The 16,327-nt window shown below is 39.2% G+C and overlaps 1 protein-coding gene and 1 long non-coding RNA gene across 2 annotated transcripts in view; one reads left to right on the top strand and one right to left on the bottom strand.

Moving 5' to 3' along the window:
- Slc35f1 (solute carrier family 35, member F1) overlaps positions 1–16,327 on the bottom strand; it is a 421,122-nt gene that overhangs the window by 314,357 nt on the left and 90,438 nt on the right. The gene's annotated exons all lie outside the window — the stretch shown is intronic.
- The window catches only part of Gm36123, a 36,032-nt gene that overhangs the window by 7,521 nt on the left and 12,184 nt on the right, over positions 1–16,327 (top strand). The window contains exon 2 of the long non-coding RNA XR_003948870.1: positions 10,101–10,192. This is a non-coding gene — a long non-coding RNA (predicted gene, 36123). The remainder of the gene's footprint in view (positions 1–10,100; positions 10,193–16,327) is intronic.

Here is a 16,327-nt window from a genome sequence, read left to right as displayed (position 1 = left end):
GGCTCATAGCTAGTCCTTGAGGTTTACAACTAATATGATCACTGAACATAATCTGTCTGAGACAACATTCAGAGCTCCACCAGTTTATATATATTCTAGAGTCTACACAAGATAATGATGCCTGTTTTACCTCTTCTAGATTGGCCCTTGGTTATCTTTACAGATCTATTCCAAGGACAAAGAAAATAAGGGATTTTACTGATTCACACAGTCCTTGTGGGCCTGTGTCAGCAACTATCCATGTATTAAACAGTCATAGAATTACACAAGGGGATTGACAAGCAGGTGCTCTTTTCTTATTGATGTACAGGATTTGAGGACTGAGATATGTAAATATTTTAAGATGTTATAAAGAGAAAAATTGCTTGGAAATTTTTCCTTTTGAAATTATTTATTAAGAGTGACCCATGCCTATAATATCATTATTTGGAGACTTGAGTAAGTGTATAGTAAGTTTAAAACTAGCTTGGACTATAAGTGTGTCTAAGCCAGCCTAGGATAGAAAGACCTTGTCCTGAAAAAAAGAGAAAAAGAAAAAACAAAACAAAACAAAACAAAACAAAACAAAACAAAACATCAAATGCCTCAGAAACAAGAACTATCCAGAACACCAGCTAGGAGTCATATGCTGATTGATTAAGCATTATGCAACCATGAAGGACCAGGCATGAGAAAGGCATCATCTGTACATGGAAGCCTAGAGCCAGGATCATTCTATAAAACCTGTTCTTCAGCAAAGAATATTTGCAACTTGGCATTTAAAATGTTGATTTAAGAAAGCAAGATGTGTAAGGACAGGGATGCAAAGCAGGCTATACCCCTACCTTCCTTATGAACCTGGTTAGAAAAGATAATGTTTCTAAATGAGTAATGTGCTTACATAATTTCACTTTCTTTTTCTTTTTTTTTCCATTTTTTATTAGGTATTTAGCTCATTTACATTTCCAATGCTATACCAAAAGTCCCCCATATCCACCCACCCCCACTCCCCTGCCCACCCACTCCCCCTTTTTGGCCCTGGCGTTCCCCTGTACTGGGGCATATAAAGTTTGCAAGTCCAATGGGCCTCTCTTTCCAGTGATGGCCGACTAGGCCATCTTTTGATATATATGCAGCTAGAGTCAAGAGCTCCGGGGTACTGGTTAGTTCATAATGTTGTTCCACCTATAGGGTTACAGATCCCTTTAGCTCCTTGGCTACTTTCTCTAGCTCCTCCATTGGGAGTCCTATGATCCATCCATTAGCTGACTGTGAGATAATTTCACTTTCTTAGCCTTTCTTTAGCTTGGTTGATATTTCTACAGGAAACAATGTTAGATCATGTTAAAGTATTAAGCATGAAATGATAAATATCCAATATGCTATTCATCCTAAGGCTTAAAACATAAACAGACACAAAAATGAAAATTAGTAGATGCCATCACTGGGAAAATATGTATCTAAGAGAGAAGGAAGGCCAGAGAGATGCTCTAGTTAATAAATCATTTCCATCATAGGTTTGTTCCTCAGAACCCAGGGAGAAAGCTGGGCTTGATGACTTATACCTATATAGTCTGCAGTGACAAGATAGGAGTTGGAGATATGCAGACCCCTGGACAGTTAGCATAGACTACTTGGTAGTGTTCCAAGCCAGTGAAGGCCATGTGCCAAACAAAAGATGGAAAGTATCTGAGGAATGACACCTGAGTTTGTCCTTTGACCTTCAGTACTCCGTTACTGGGGTAAGATTGTAACATGTAAACACAGTGCTACCACTCATGTAGGAACACACAGACACATATGCACAGTCATGTGCATACAAACATGTGCATACATATACAAGACACAGACAGCTGGACACCTGCTTCAGGTACTACCTGGTTCCCTGTGGCTGACTTAAAAACATCCCTTGGGAGGAAATACGTTTATGTTCTAAGGACTTGAGTTCACAAAAATACAGCAAACTGATTCTAAAACTAAGATGTGAAAATTAGTGAGGGTGGAGAAATAAGTTATGTAGAAGCAAAACACCTTTAAACAGAAAAACTGGAGAAAGAAGGCATGGTTTTAGAAATCAATATATTTCAAATATCTGTTATGACCATTCATATTTGATAGGTTATTCTTAAAAATTATCTCAAGGAAATTAAATTAGTTTTCTTAATTATCTTCCAAGATGGTATATACAGATCTATTGAGCAGATAACAAGACTTCTTGTGGTATTAGCCCCTTTGGTATTTGGAGATGCTACAGGTATTTCTGAGAAGGTGCCCAATCCAAGCACATGGTAGGATAAGTTTTTTGTTGTTGTTGTTTTGTTTTTCGAGACAGGGTTTCTCCGTATAGCCCTGGCTGTCCTGGAACTCACTTTGTAGACCAGGCTGGCCTTGAACTCAGAAATCCGCCTGCCTCTGCCTCCCAAGTGCTGAGATTAAAGGCATGCACCACCACGCCCATCTGGATAATTCTTAACCTAAAGAAGTTTTCAGTCTACAAGAGAAGGTTGGGGTTCTAGGTAGTAAAGTATCTTAAAAATAATTTAGAATTATGATGTAATTCTTTCTGGCTAGACAACAAAGGTTTTAATATAGGTTCTTAAAGGTTGTGATAAGACTATAGAAACTTGAATTTAGAAAACTGTGTTCACAGAATTACTCTTACCAAAAGAAATAACAAGTGTGGAAGAGAAAAGAAGGGGTAGGAAACAGGAGAGAAATGAGAGGAAGATGAGTGAGGGAAAAGTACAGAGAGAGGCAGGAGAGATGGGTCTATTCTGCTATTGACAGCTTCTGTCAACCAGAACTGCAATATGCCAGGATTCCATCATGCATGCACCAGTCAGGACAAGAGAGCTATGGAGGATAGCTGATCCTAGGTCTCTTAGGAGAGCCTCTAGATTGTTCTTCATCTACTTGCATTGAGTCTACAACTCAGCTGCACACTTGATCTATGGCATTTACTCATCCTGACTTTTGCTTTCTTCAGATTCCTGTCCCTGGTTCTGAGTGCAAGACGATGGCTTTGTCCTTGAGCTCTTAGGTGATGATCTGACTTCTGATCCAGAAGTTGTAGCTCATGAAAACAGTTGACATTACTTCCTGACATGAAAGCCACACCCATCCCAGAAAGGCACCTGGTGTCAACTTGGTTTTAAGAAAATTGCATAATAAGTAATAAGTTTTGAATCTGTGCCTCAAAATCTGAATTCTACAGACTACTCCTGGCATCTAGTTTCCATGCTTACCAAGTCTCATTTCTCATGTGTTCTTGTATTTTAACAGATGCAAGCAGCTTTTATGGGTTTCCATTCACTTAAGGTTCAGGACATGTCATAAGCCATTAGGAGCCCTGTTTAATTCTCATGAAGAATTAAAGAATTTTTGGCCTTCTTCCATCCTTGACGACAGTAGTCTCTGAATCCTGAGAGTGAGTCTTGTGCACTTTTCAGGAGCTCCATAGTAATGGGTCACAGGTACAAAGTGCTCGCTATGACTTGGTGTTTTAGCTATAGTATTTTATGATAGCCTGGTTATGTGCCTTTAATGGAAGTATTAGTATGCCCATTTTACATGGGAGGAAAATGAACCTTGTATCAACTGATTTATTTAAGATACATTAGCTAATTCCTCATTCCAAGCCCAAGTTTGACTCAATTGCTAGTCTTTTCCTTAATGTGCAACAGTTGCAGACTTGGATTATTTTATAATGATTTTCTACATATACACTTCATCTATATTGCTCTTATTCTAAATTTGTATAACAGCCATGGCAGTACGAAACATACTTTTATGCCCAATTAACTATTTGTGTTCACAATGTATTGCATGCCTAGAAATTCTCTAAGTACAACTATGAGTTAATGTCATTCAAGTTTACTTTGATCCACAATGAATCAGATGGATTTTCCACAGACACAACATAGTAATCTATGACTAAAGAAAAAAAAAACAAAACAATAGAATTGGTCAATTCAATGAGGGGAAATGTAATCAAAGTAGCTTTAAGATATCCCATAAGGGGGCTGGAGAGATGACTCAGCAGTTAGGAACACTGTTCTTCCAGAGGTCCTGAGTTCAATTTCCAGCAACCACATGGTAGCTCACAACCATCTGTAAAGTGATCAGATACCCTTTTCTGGTGTGTATGAATATAACTGCAATGTACTTATATACATAAAATAAACAAATAATTCTTTTTTAAAAATCCCATAAATCAAAAGCAGATTCCACAAAGTTTTTCTGTATCAAACACCTAGTCTAGTTGTTTTCTTGAAGACATTTCTCCTAATAGCGAGCATAAATTCCCAAAAGGTAGAGTCGATCCTAAGTGGAAGAGGTATACTTTCTTATCACAGACAAAAATCAAACAGAAAATAATTATATAACTATGCTTTTGTAAAGCCTTTATTGATTTGACTGGGTTAAAATTTGGGAACAAGACACCCATGGAAGGAGTTACAGAGCCAAAGTTTGGAGCTGAGATGAAAGGATGGACCATGTAGAGACTGCCATATCCAGGGATCCACCCCATAATCAGCATCCAAACTCTGACACCATTGCATACACTAGCAAGATTTTATTGAAAGGACCCAGATGTAGCTGTCTCTTGTGAGACTATGCCGGGGCCTAGCAAACACAGAAGTGGATGCTCACAGTCAGCTAATGGATGGATCATAGGGCTCCCAATGGAGGAGCTAGAGAAAGTAGCCAAGGAGCTAAAGGGATCTGCAACCCTATAGGTGGAACAACATTATGAACTAACCAGTACCCCGGAGCTCTTGACTCTAGCTGCATATATATCAAAAGATGGCCTAGTCGGCCATCACTGGAAAGAGAGGCCCATTGGACTTGCAAACTTTATATGCCCCAGTACAGGGGAACACCAGGGCCAAAAAGGGGGAGTGGGTGGGCAGGGGAGTGGGGGTGGGTGGATATGGGGGACTTTTGGTATAGCATTGGAAATGTAAATGAGTTAAATACCTAATAAAAAATGGAAAAAATAAATAAATAAATAAATAAATAAATATCTACAAAAAAAAAAAAAAAAAAAAAGTAGCTTTTGAAAAATCTAAGCCTACAGCTCCCAAAAGGACAGAGGAACTGGCTTAAATGAAGCACATACGGCCTAAAGTTGGGCAATTTGAGCATCAGGATAAATAATGATATTAATAAGTTATAATGAATGAATAAAATAAAAATTAAGAATCTGTGTTCTGAGTAAAAAAAAAAAAAAAAAAAAAAAAAGATTGTGGTTTCCTTTGTTCAGAATTGCTTCCTCTGGGGGAAATTTAGGCAACATAAAAATTCTGAGACTCACCCTACAAGACCTTGTAATTCTCACACTGCAGATCGATGTTTAAAGGCTGCTGCCCAGCCTCTAAAGATCCCCAAGAATGTCATATGCACAGAGAGCTGGCGCATGGACAGGCTTCAAAGTCCCCACATGGTCCCTTGGAGTGAGCTCAGCACATCAGCTAAAAAATCCAGTCTTTGTTCCCAGTGTCACGTCTTGCCTTAGCAGGAGATGACTTCTTCACAATCCATCCATTCATGAGGCCAGTACACTGGGGTCCACACTGAACTGCTCTTCATTGAGCTGAAGTAAACGGGGAAATAGCTGCCATGTTTTCCCAGTGATGCTATTAATACTTAAGCGTTGTTCTCTAGGGGACGGGGCATAAGAGTCCAAGACTAAAAGAACTCTGACCTATTCTCATGATTACTGCTGCAAGAATGAACAGATTGCTGAAAAAGAAAGGCTGTTCACATCTATCCATACTCCAAGTAACCAAAAAAGAAGGTTCATATTGGTGAAAGATGGTACTTGCCCAGTCTGCAGTTATGGCTATAGATAACTGGGTGCTGTTTCTCAATCTTCCTAATGATGAAATCTTTTAATATAGTTCCTTATGTAGTGGTGGCCCCAACCATGAAATTATTTTCATTGCTACATCATAACTAATTTTGCTACTGTTATGAATTATAATATGAATATCTAATATGCAAGATATCTGATGTGACCCCTGTGAAAAAGGCATTCAACCCTCAAAGGGCTCACAACTCTCAGGCTGAGAGCTGCTGACATAATTGAGTCTCTACAGAAGCAGGGTGCTGAGTGGTTTGTTACAGTAGCCCTTACTTCCATTTGAATTGTGGAATTAGTTATTAATGACAGAGCTCTGGATTCAGCACATCTGTGTATCTCACCATCCCTATTCAATTATAGAAAGCAAATACAAAGAAGCTAGTCATATCTCAAGAAGGTTAAGTGATTTTTTTTTCAGGATTCATTTAGCAAATTAGTAAGTATGAATCAGAACAGGTGCAGCAAGACCTTTGAGGCACCCTGGACCCACATACATCTCAGCCCTGGTCGCCCAGTCAAGAGGGAACTCTGTGACTAACAGCTAGGAAGCAAATGACCTACCCATCTGCTGTCACTGTAAAAATTCTCATATGTGTACATCCAGACATCCTTTCTCTAGTTTAACTTACTTCCCTTTCTCTACATACTATCAACTGAGAAAGCTCCAATTCCAGGAAGCAGAACTAAGCTGACAATCACTGGGTCCATTAAAAGGTAAGAGAGCATCACAAATACTAGTTAAGGAAATAAATAGTCTCCCTGCCTTCTTCTGTCCTTTTTTATTCCCACCCCTTTCTTTTTTCTTTCCATGTTGACTACCCATGTGACAAGTAACTCCTGATCATACTGAAGCATCTATTTCTCGGAATCATTCCTTCTTTCTTTTTATTAAAAGTGCACGCACAATGCTAACTTTATCATTAAGAACATTCTTCATATTTCTTTAATTTTATGTTATATTTAAGAAGGTCATTCTGAGGATGCAAAGCACTTTTCCCTCTTTTTCTGGTTGCCCTCTAAGAAATAGAAAAGCATAAATATGTCTCATATATCTTGTCCTTCTGCCCAGAGTTTCTGTCTCTGTCTCATGATTTTTCAATCACAGCTCAGCTTCCATTTGGTGCTAGACAATTCTGTGTAGTGTAGAGCTGTTCTGTGTGCTGATGTATGCTTTGAATCATTCCTGGCCACTTCTACTAGATGTTGCCAATAACAACCCCCTCCTACCCACCAGCCCCTAGACTCAAGGCAATAGCAACTGTCACCTGGTGTCACTGGTGTCACATGTCCTATGTGCCGGCTGAACTCAGTGAGGAGCTCTGTCTGGAGTTGGGTCACTCCCCCACATCAGAACTGAACCTGTTTATGTCAGGTCCCATCCAAAGCTCCCTGTCCTGGGGCAGACTAGCCCCTATCTCTATAACACAGAGAGAAAACAGCAGGCAGTAAGGATAGTAAAAATATTGTGGACGGTTAGAAAGTTAAAACTGCCTGTAATGAGAACAGGAAACTGGGACTTCAGCCATAGGAACCTGTGCTGTGGAGGAAAAGCTCAAACAGGAACTCCAACTTGTTACCTCTGTTTCCCTAGTCAGATTCTGCTGAGTTTGTGAGCCCACAAAGATGTTGCTGGGTGAAGTTATCTCTGATCACTATGTCTTTTACTTGGAAACTTTACCCAAAGGGAATACTCTGCTTTGCCTGAGAATCTCTCCCTAGTGAACTCTAGCTAGTGGCCTGAACTGGCTTTCCTAGTTAATGTCTGCTGGATATTGGTAATTTCTTAATTTGATGATACTGTGTTTGCTCTCTCAATTGTACTACTCCACTTGTTTCTGTTGGCTGTCATGAATCCCCATTGTTTCTCTCAATTTGCTACTTGTTCTTTATTCTTTAATTTTTGCTTGCTACATGCTTAATAAATCCAGTCTCCCAAAACCTGAAGTCCAATATCATAGATCATTCTCCAGGCCACCCAGACATCCAGTTGAAAGAAAACCTCCCCCAGCTAGAGGCATTTGTCTGTACTACATTACGTAGTGGTCTGTGGATTGGTACAAGTCAGAAATGGGTGGTTACATCTGTGGTTTTGGAGTGACATTCCTGAGGCCAGGATAAACTTCAAATGAGTGGCATGAGAGATTTTCCTTGATAACTTTATGTTACTTGTTTTTTAAAAAAAAAGTGAAAAAAGAACTAGATTGGTTAAAGGATTTTCCATTTCTTGGATTTTCCATTTCTTAGATGAAACATAAAATGCCCCAAAGCATAATAAAAGCATCAAAGAGTAACAAAGTATTTTAAATAACACAAGTGAACTTAGCCCAACAGGACAACTTTTTGGCATCTACTATTGACATAAGCTAATGAAATGATAATGAGAAAAAAGTCCTAGGAAGCAGGTTTGTTCTTGACATAACCTGACTTTTATTTTTCCGTGTGCTTGTCTTTTCCATCAGGATGTTAGCTCTGCTCTGAAAATATATCAAAGTTTTCCACAAACAATTTATTCTTGCAGTGCATTAATACTGAAGAACAAATTGTCATGTCTTACTAAGAACACAAATGGAAAACCTATTTGAATTACAGTTCTGAAATAAACTAATGTTCTAAAATGTTAACTAATAAGGGACTTTTAAACAGAAATGTTTATAGCAAACATCGTCAAACAGGATTCTTACTTAGGTGCAGAAGAAAAGACTCCTTGAGCATAAGAAAATTTAACCATCTCAAATTTCATCATAAGACCCTAGATAGGAAACTTCTTCCTCTTGCTAGCAAAATGTAATCTTAAGGGTCTTTTCTGCTAATTTCTATCTATGAATGTATATCAGCTTTAAAAGAAGCTAAACAACAATAACACAGTTGCATATGGTTTCCAACTTCAGGGGGTCACCTGTAAAATAAACAGTCAACACTTCCAAGCCATTCCTTCCTGGGCATTGCAAATTTTCTTGCATGTTTCTCTAACAACAAAACCCCTTCATCTGAAAGCTAGATCCTTAACACCAGGAAGATTTCCTCTCCAGTAGCTACAAGTAGAGTATAAGTCTTATCTGAAAATATAGCGGAACTACTAAGTACTTAAAAAATTTTAGGCAGTTGAGAATAAAATTTATACTAAAGCACAGAGTTGTCATTTTTTTAAAAGTCATTTTACTGAGTAGATAATTATAAGCACACTAGAAAATGGGAAGAAAGGACAAAAAATAGAGAGTGTTAAAGTGTTTTACAGAATTGTAGTTTTAAAAAAATGGGCTTGTAGGATTTAAACCACCATCTTACCTCTAATTAGCTCTGTGACCCTGGGCAAAATTGCCCAATTGCATTAAGATAGAGTGCAAAAAGAAATGAAGATCAGAGCCATGATTTCTCTCTTCTTTGTGGTTGCTTTACATTCTCCCCACTCAAATAGTGCTGCTTAGGTTTCCTTGTATTTTAAAAATGGAATGATGGTGTGATGGTCTAAACTAAGTGGCACCCTGGGAAATCACCGTGAATATGACCCTTCGGACATCCTGATTTCTTGCAGATGATAATGTTAGCACATAGGAAATAACCCCAATGCCCAATTCCATAAAGTAAAAGGTTGTGACCATCTTCACACTCTCTTGAAACTCTCTGAGCTCTTTATTCCCTGCACTTGAAGCTGAGAGTCAGGAGAGTGAAGATATGGTATCTTACCATATCCCAAGCCCTAGCATAGAACATGTGTATAACTACCTAGCACTCAGAAAGTATCTGCAGAGTAAATTAGCAACCCAACCCACAGAAAATAAAATATAATATAATGCTTTCACTTGATTTGTTGATTATTAGTTGACTCTATAGGCAGAAAGTGGTAAGTGGTACTCAGGCTTGTGCATAAGTGTAAGGAAAACAAATATTTCTCAGGGCTATCATAATTTTAAGCTCTCCATGTGGTATGTTCAATAATTATAATAGCACCATCTGAAATTCCTCAAATGGGTCTTTAGTTTCTAATAACAGGAAGGAAAACATGAGCAGAGAAGCCAAATTCTAAGGCAAAGCACAAAGAAATCAACCCCAGAGGGAGTTTGGGCTGTGGAAAGCAAAATATTAAAAATTGTTATTCCCCACAGCAATAGACAGACTCTTAAACCGAGCCTGTTACCATCTGTGGTTGTCACCGGCCATCTGTTTGGGTCTAATCTGGTCTGCCACTAGCATCAGATATAAGTTTAGACTCTGTTCTCCTAAGTAATTCTAGAAAATCTTCTCTTACTCTCTTCAGAATGATGAGCTAAATTTTCATCCTTGATCATCTTGGAAAGAACATTAAATTCTCCATAAGGTCAAGACCAAGGCCCACCAACTCACTATCTGGTAAGTTCTGAAAATCAGGATTCTACCATTTGTAGTGAATCTCTTTCGTGGCCCAGCTTCCACTTTGTTTGTAAATGTCAAAGTTGAAATGAAAAGCCCAAACATGTCAGTGTCAGGCATGGACAGAACAGACAGAATTCTATCTGTCAAAGTCTATATCATAATCCTCTTCCCTTTAGTGCAGACAGAGCTTAGAGACACAATGAGATACTCACCACCTTTACAGGGTAACAATTACAGAAGATTCCATTAGGGATGGAAAGGGATTAGAAGACAGAAAGACATGCCCATAACACTTGAAAGAGAACAAAGGTCTATGTAGTGCAAAAGCCTGTGGAGACCATAGGAACCAGAGCTGGCTTCTAAATGCCATGGGTGGTCCTGACTCTTTTGTCAGCTTAACACGGATGTCAGTCTCTAGAAAGCAAATGTCCAAATACCAAGTATACTCAACCTAGCGTGAGAGAGCTGAGGTTCCAGCCAATCCATCAGTGGACTTCTGACCCACAGAAATGTGAGATAATAAATAGATTTGTGCGCAAAACTGCTAAATATGTATACACATCAAAGTATGTATACAAGTGGACTCCAGTTTACAATGATAGGACTGCCCCTTAGTATTTGAAGTTATATGCAGTATGGGAACATGAGCCACCACATCTCTAATTTGATGGATTGTACATATACTGGAAAGAAAAAAATAATAGAAACATCATAACATAGCTTGGTAGAACTAGAGGGGCAAAATATAAGAAAACATTATGGTTTCAGGTGTGTAAGACTCATAGAAAAAGTGGTTTTGTTGACAGCAACAGGCAAGGTCCTGTTCAGCAGTCCTTGCCATTTGCAGAATAATAGTACAGCTGTTAAATTCCAGCCTCACAGATTCCCTGTGGTTTCTTCATAGCCTATGTGCATGTTGACAGTGCACATACATTAGAATCATGTGACAGGAAGTCCCCCTTAAAACTTGGGACCTTTCTTTATTCCTTTACGCCTTTCTTCCTTTTTATTCTGTCACAACTGTTCCACAGTCACATATCAAATCTCTACATCACCATCTCTGAATACCCTTTACACATGCACAGGTCAAACTAAAATAATTTTTTCATTACCATATTCTATCTAGCATGATAGGGACTAAGGATCCCAATTAGGACATTTAATTTGTATGTGCCGTGTTTTTCTCCACCCAAGACTGAAACCTCTCCCTGACATCACACACCACAACTGGAACTACTACCTTGTGCATGAAAGGCATAGATCTGTAAGAAAATTTGAATTCCATTTTCTTGAACTTTTGGTTGACGACAGAACAGAATCTAGTACAGTTAGAATTGTTTTCTAAGCCAATGTTAGTATATTGTAGAAGAATTGATGGTTCAAACAATTACCAAAATAGCCACAATTCAGCTTAGTACATTCACTCATTGTGAAAATTCTCCGTGGTAAAACAGAAACTCCAGGTGCTAAATGGGCTCTAAAAATTTTACTCATGTTACTTCCTTAAGAATATTTAGACAGATTACTCAACTTCAGGATTCAAAGTGAACAAAAATAAAAACTTCAAATCAGGATTCTCCAGGCACCTGAGTTATCTTATTGAATCACCTACTTTCAGGAAAACAGAAAGATTTCCACTATTCAAAGTCACCTTCTGCACACTTATCCAGATTGCTTACCATATTTGTAAATCACTGCACCTGTGTAAAAAAATACTGCTAGCTATTAGAAACATTTTAGTGATTTGCATGTGTAAATTATTTCCACATGCATGTCTTGTTTGCCCCCCATGATATCCCTGTAAAACAGTTTAACATCATTGTCTATGAAAATGGAAGAAGAAACTGGAGGAGGAGTCTCAAAGCTCTGCTCTCCTCTCCCTCTGGTCATCAGTGAGTTGGATCATCTTGATAACTTTTGCTATTCTCTCTGACAAGCAGGACTGAGCCAGGTTCTGTGAGATCTAATGCTCCAAATAGTGCTGAGTGTCATCGTAAAGAAGAAGAATGCAAACTATAGATGTTACAGTAGAGATGGTAATGGGTTGCTTGAGGGCTTGGTACATATTAACTCATAATCTTCATCACTTGATGTAGTAGGCACCATGGTTTTGCATTGCGGAGAAAACTGAATTTTGGTTTAGATGCACGAGTTCTCTCTTCTTCCTAACCTATCTCTTGCATTCCCTCCCTCTCTCTCTTCTTCCCTTCCTTTCGTGTGTGTGTGTGTGTGTGTGTGTGTGTGTGTGTGTGTGTGCAGGTACACACAGGTGGGCATGTGCTTGAGTATGCAAATGTGCCAGTACACACATGTATGAGCAGAAAGATGGAAGGCCAGAGAACAATCCTGTCATCGTCAGTCACCAACTACCTTGTTTGTTGAGACAAGGGACCACATCGGACTGGAAACTACCAAGCAGGCCAAGGGATGCACAAATAATGAGGCTATCTGTTTCACAATGATATGTTAAATTAACTGGTTTGCCTAAAAACTAAAAAGAAAAAAAATTAAGAAAAAATGTCTCTGCATAGAGACTACTTAAGACAATGTATATTGACCCTCATCTTTCTTATTTGGGAACTCCAAAGAATTCTAAGGAACTTTAATCTGCCAATTTATTTAATTTTAACAGTGACAAACTACCTCTTAATCGATGATATTTTATTATTATTTTTCTGTAGACAAGGTCTTATTATTTTTATTCCTTTTTTTATTTTCCTTTTTTTTAATTGGGTATTTTCCTCGTTTACATTTCCAATGCTATCCCAAAAGTCCCCCACACTCACCCCCCCAATCCCCTACCCACCCACTCCCCCTTTTTGGCCCTGGCATTCCCCTGTACTGGGGCATATAAAGTTTGCAAGTCCAAAGGGCCTCTCTTTCCAGTAATGGCTGACTAGGCCATCTTTTGATACATATGCAGCTAGAGACAAGAGCTTCGGGGTACTGGTTAGTTCATATTGTTGTTCCACCTATAGGGTGGCAGTTCCCTTTAGCTCCTTGGGTACTTTCTCTAGCTCCTCCATTGGGGGCCGTGTGACCCATCCAATAGCTGATTGTGAGCATCCACTTCTGTGTTTTCTAGGCCCCGGCATAGTCTCACAAGAGACAGCTATATCTGGGTCCTTTCAGCAAAATCTTGCTAGTGTATGCAATGGTGTCAGCGTTTGGAAGCTGATTATGGGATGGATCCCTGGATATGGCAGTCTCTAGATGATCCATCCTTTCGTCACAGCTCCAAATTTTGTCTCTGTAACTCCTTCCATGGGTGTTTTGTTCTCATTTCTAGGAAGGGGCAAAGTGTCCACACTTTGGTCTTCGTTCTTCTTGAGTTTCATGCGTTTAGCAAATTGTATCTTATATCTTGTGTATCCTAAGTTTCTGGGCTAATATCCACTTAAGGCTGAGAAAGAAATTAGGGAAACAACACCGTTCTCAATAGTCACAAATAATATAAAATACCTTGGCGTGACTCTAACTAAGGAAGTGAAAGATCTGTATGATAAGAACTTCAAATCTCTGAAGAAAGAAATTAAAGAAGATCTCAGAAGATGGAAAGATCTCCCATGCTCATGGATTGGCAGGATCAATATAGTAAAAATGGCTATCTTGCCAAAAGCAATCTACAGACTCAATGCAATCCCCATCAAAATTCCAACTCAATTTTTCAACGAATTAGAAAGGGCAATCGGCAGATTCATCTGGAATAACAAAAAACCTAGGATAGCAAAAACTCTTCTCAAGGATAAAAGAACCTCTGGTGGAATCACCATGCCTGACCTAAAGCTGTACTATAGAGCAATTGTGATAAAAATTGCATGGTACTGGTATAGTGACAGACAAGTAGACCAATGGAACAGAATTGAAGACCCAGAGATGAACCCACACACCTATGGTCACTTGATCTTTGACAAGGGAGCTAAAACCATCCAGTGGAAAAAAGACAGCATTTTCAACAAATGGTGCTGGCACAACTGGCGGTTATCATGTATAAGAATGAGAATTGATCCATTTCTATTTCCTTGTACTAAGGTCAAATCTAAGTGGATTAAGGAACTCCACATAAAACCAGAGACACTGAAACTTATAGAGGAGAAAGTAGGGAAAAGCCTCAAAGATATGGGTACAGGGGAAAAATTCCTGAATAGAACAGCAGTGGCTTGTGCTGTAAGATCGAGAATCAATAAATGGGACCTCATAAAATTGCAAAGCTTCTGCAAGGCAAAAGACACTGTCAATAAGACAAAAAGACCACCAACAGATTGGGAAAGGATTTTTACCTATCCCAAATCGGATAGGGGACTAATATCCAATATATATAAAGAACTCAAGAAGGTGGGCTCCAGAAAATCGAATAGCCCCATTAAAAAATGGGGCTCAGAACTGAACAAAGAATTCTCACCTGAGGAATACTGAATGGCAGAGAATCACTTGAAAAAATGTTCAACATCCTTAATCATCAGGGAAATGCAAATCAAAACAACCCTGAGATTCCACCTCACACCAGTCAGAATGGCTAAGATCAAAAATTCAGGTGACAGCAGATGCTGGTGAGGATGTGGAGAAAGAGGAACACTCCTCCATTGTTGGTGGGATTGCAAGCTTGTACAACCACTCTGGAAATCAGTCTGGCGGTTACTCAGAAAATTGGACATAGTACTACCAGAGGATCCAGCAATACCTCTCCTGGGCATATATCCAGAAGATGTTCCAACCGGTAAGAAGGACATATGCTCCACTATGTTCATAGCAGCCTTATTTATAATAGCCAGAAGCTGGAAAGAACCCAGATGCCCCTCAACAGAGGAATGGATACAGAAAATGTGGTACATTTACACAATGGAGTACTACTCAGCTATTAAAAAGAATGAATTTATGAAATTCCTAGGCAAATGGATGGACCTTTGAGGGCATCATCCTGAGTAAGGTAACCCAATCACAAAGGAACTCGCACAAGGTCTTATTATAAGTGAGCCTCTAACTCACTCAAATCTTCATGTTTCAGCCTTCTGGGTACTGGGACTATAAGCATGTACCACCTCTCCTACCTATTTGGTTTGTTTAGAAAGTAAACAGGGTAGCTTTAGAGAAAGCCTTAGTTCTAATCCCAATGTCAAGTGAACAGCTGCAATGTTCTAGTGAGTACTAGCTTTGATTTCTTTGCCTATATGATGGAGCAAGCACTTATACACTCATTAGCTAGGTTATAGTATTTAACTAGTCATAGAGAACACTTGTGAGGACTTCAAATGCAATGAAAGGTCACCTCCAAGCTGTTCATAGCCTAATCCCTGAGATATGCTATTCGTGACTTGGCATAGCAAAATGGAATTTGCAGACATATATAAGGTTATTGATCTGGGAGATGATCCTAGATTATCAACGTGGATCGAGCCTAATCACATCTATTTTTTAAAGATTTTTTTTCCGTCTGGCTATCAGAAATGAACTAGGGTTGAAAGTCAGAAGTTTGGATGGTGGTGCTCCTGGTTGAGGAATGGAAGTGGCAAGAAAATGAAGTGTGCAAGTGGTCACCAGTTGTTAAGAGAGACGAGAGGCCTCTGGCATGGGAAAATACACAGCTTAGTCCCGTGATTACAAAGAATTGCATTCTGCCAAGGACCTGAATGAGCCATGAACTTGATTCTCCCCAAAAGCTTCAGCAGGTAACACTTTGATTTCTGTCACATAAAACCCAGTGCAAAGGAAGAAGCTCTCAGACTGCTGTGCTACAGTACTGTACTAGCATCAGTGTGTTGTTTTAAGACACAGTGTGTAGGAAGTTGTTATGATGATGATAAAAACCTAACACTCCAAGGCCCATCCTATGGCAGAACTCCATGCCTTTGGCATCACCATTATTATAGTACGTGTAGATTCTGGAATATGTTTCTATGAAAGTAAACAGTTGAACAAGAAAGCAGTTAAAGGCAAACAGAGTTGTTAAAAGTACCTGCTGTCTCTGACTCTGTTGCCTGCCTGTGGGTCCTGTCCTCCTAACTGGGCCGCCTTGTCTGGCTTTAGAGGGAGGCCACATAGTCTTGTAGTGACTTGGTGAGCCAGAGGGACAGAGGGAGGCAGTGACACCTGGGGGGGTCCCCCTACTCAGAAGAAAAGGGAATGGGGAAATGG

Source organism: Mus musculus, chromosome 10, assembly GCF_000001635.26.
Source record: "Mus musculus strain C57BL/6J chromosome 10, GRCm38.p6 C57BL/6J".
NCBI lineage: Eukaryota > Metazoa > Chordata > Mammalia > Rodentia > Muridae > Mus > Mus musculus.
Note: the sequence above shows the minus strand (reverse complement) of the source record. Positions and strands in the feature narration are given on the sequence as shown.